Source organism: Dendroctonus ponderosae, unplaced genomic scaffold (genome assembly GCF_020466585.1).
Source record: "Dendroctonus ponderosae isolate FM_Combo_2020 unplaced genomic scaffold, Dpon_F_20191213v2 Dpon_F_20191213_1, whole genome shotgun sequence".
NCBI classification, from domain to species: domain Eukaryota; kingdom Metazoa; phylum Arthropoda; class Insecta; order Coleoptera; family Curculionidae; genus Dendroctonus; species Dendroctonus ponderosae.
The window spans coordinates 45,028,670-45,031,832 of record NW_026017110.1 but is presented as its reverse complement, the minus strand read 5'-3'; positions in this window follow the sequence as shown (position 1 = coordinate 45,031,832).

The window sequence follows — 3,163 nt, the reverse complement described above, 5'->3', positions numbered from 1 at the left end:
GAATTGATTTTAAAATCGCAAACATAATGTAAAAATTACACCCCAAGTTCTACATGATGTAAAAATAGTATCAAAAGATTTTATTTATGAGCTGCTAAAATTAATAATTGAGAGATTTCCAGATAACTAGAATCATTTTAAAGATTGGCAAGTTTTTAGCCCTTCGTTTTGTTTGTCACAAATTTTAACACTAAAGTTTGAAAAACAGCCTTTCATAAAAACATTTATTGATTTCAATAATCTTGGCATTATTGAAAACAAATGTAACCTTTTGATCACTGTTGACTGGACGGGTTATTATGGACATCAAGTTGTACAAAAGTCGTATACGTTCTGGACAACAGTTCTGCAACATAAAAATGCAGCAGGCACAAAATTTTTTGAAAATTTAGCTACATTTGTGCTAACTCTACTGTCTCTACCTACGTCAAATGCAGTCGTAGAAAGAGTATTTAGCGTGATGAAAACAACAAAAAATAAGTTACGAAGTAGAATGAAACTTGACCGCCTGAATTCGATTTTAATAATAAAATAATATATAAAATATTAGTTATACTCAGAAAATAAATGTTGTGATAGTTTTACACCTACCAAAGAGATGTACCGTATATGTAATAAAAGCATGTACGATTTTAAAATTTGTGATAATAATGCTAGTAACAATTCTAGTAATAATGCTTCCGGAAATTTCAGAGAGATTGATGATATTGATAATGAATTACTTGAAATTGTGGATGATACTTTTAAAATTTTCTGTCTATTCAACATAAATTTATAATACTACATAGGTAGTCACCATCATAGATTTAAAGAACACCGTTACAATTAAGTTACCTAAACATGAGTAGGTACCTAAGACATAAGTTATATGGGCAATATTCAATAATGCTGGTAATGTTGGCTAAGTTTGGTAGAGTATGTGTAGAATGTAATACGTTTAAGGGTGAGTTTTTATTTGTTATAAATGTTTTATTTGTATATGTGTATGTGGTTGTTCTATGAACAAATATTTTTACTTTGTGAAATTGGACAGAATATGAATAAAAATTAATTTATATTTTAGATCGTAGTTATTTAATTTAAATTAAGCACTGCAACAGACCGCGACCAGCGGTGATGTGATTTTGTGCAACTGCAATAAAGCTAGAAACACTTACTGTGACTAAAAAACAAACAATGCAAATTTCACTATTAAGTACACATTGTGTATTGCATAGGATGTCCCCTATCATATACCAAACTATTTAAATGCATTTGGCAATTTTCTGACTACTTTTACGTATTCTTTTGTTGACGACATTTTGGCGATTTTTTCTTCTACAACTGGCGATTCTTTAATTCTAAAGTTGGCAATCCTGACCAGCGGAACTAGCAGTGCGTAATGCCGCAGTGGGTGCACCAACTGCGGTGCTGTCGAACACCTGTTGCCGGGGTGTATGAGCTTGATTTACCAGTGGGCATAATGCGTACGCCGAAGGCTTGTCCGGACGCGGAAAATGTTATATCTGTGATATGCAGCCATAACCGGTCCTATTGCCGGTAGCTGGAATTTTAATGTGTTGTTACTATGTCTTTGTCGTTTTACAAACTCTGCTAGTTGCTGCAAGTCGAGGGGCGAGCTTCAGTTAGTAGCATCAGCGAAATATGGTTCCTTGGTCTTGCTGGGATTGAGTCCAATAGCTGATGTTTCTTTGCATATTAATTATGTAAGACGACCACGTCGAACGTAGGAAAATCCACGCTTCCGAGTGTGCAAGTGGGTCATCCCCTGGTGATTTTTTATTTTCAACATATAGAAATACTAGTGATTAAATTTAAAAAAGTATCTTGTTAGAACTATCAAAAATAAAATCATTGATGGCGCCCAAATAGTTGTTGGCAGCCGGAGTGAATTAGTGACTTGGGAACTAATTCGAAGCGCCCTGAATGATTGTTTTGCTGATAAAAGACTCCACTGCAAAAACTGAAGAAGAGAATTTCCAATATTTCCAAATCATTTTTACAGCCCACGCAAGCATACGGTTTTCGTAATGCCCAATTTGGATATGATCAAAATTTCAATTTCATGAATCGACAACACGCTAATCAAAATAATTTTCAAAATCCCAATTTCATGAATTGACAATACCCTAATCAAAATAATTTTCAAAATTCTAATTTCACTAATAGACAACACTCTTTCAATAACTCTCAAAGTCCTCCTTTTCCCAGCGAATATACAATCTCAATATGTGCCTTCTAGAAATTATAAAAAGACAAGTTTTTGGACCACAAAGAAATGTCTTTAAACCTACTGGTCAACTACCTCCAAATAAACCGGAACCCATGTCAATTTCAACTAAATATCACCATGTGACACGCCCAAACAACTTTAACAGCACTTCAAATATAGGTGGCAAAACAGTATAGTATTGTTGTTGATAGGAATGTCAGGCTCAAATAAAAACTGATCCTGTTAAGATCTATGGATATTATAACTTTCTTCCTGATGCCTAGGAAACAATAGAAAATGATGCCAATTTGACTATTTTGTTCCCTGATGAGAAATTTGTTTGCACATGGGACAAAGTTGACGAAAAATATGAAAGGTGGAATCAGTATAACAGAGCCTTTGCAGAAATTACACATGAGAAGCAAGCGGTTGAAGATCTCAGTACCCTAAACCCTGTTTAAAAAATAATTGAGAAAATTTAAGATTATTTCATTATATCTAGATTGCATAGTAGAACAGACACTGTTATATGCTGCATAAAATAATCGTCACAAGTTTTCTGCCACTGCCTCAGAAATTAGAACCTTTTAAACAATTTTATTTCTCTCAGATTATCATCAGTTACCACAAGAAATGATGTTCTGGAGCAACGAAAAGAATCTTGGCGAGAATATTGTATCATCTGCGATGCCCAGGTACAGATATGATCAGATAAAGCAGAATCTTGATTTTCGTGATAATAGTAACATTGATGCGTCCGACAAAATGTTCGAACTTCGACCATTTATGAATAGGCCAAACAAAAATTTCAAACAGCACGGTTTATTTCGTTCTTATTTGTATATAGACGAAAAAATGGTGCGCTAGTATGGTCGCCATTCGGCAAAACAGTTTATTCGTTATTAAAACAGTAACCAGTCTGATTTGGTTATAACAACTGGGTATTAGCGG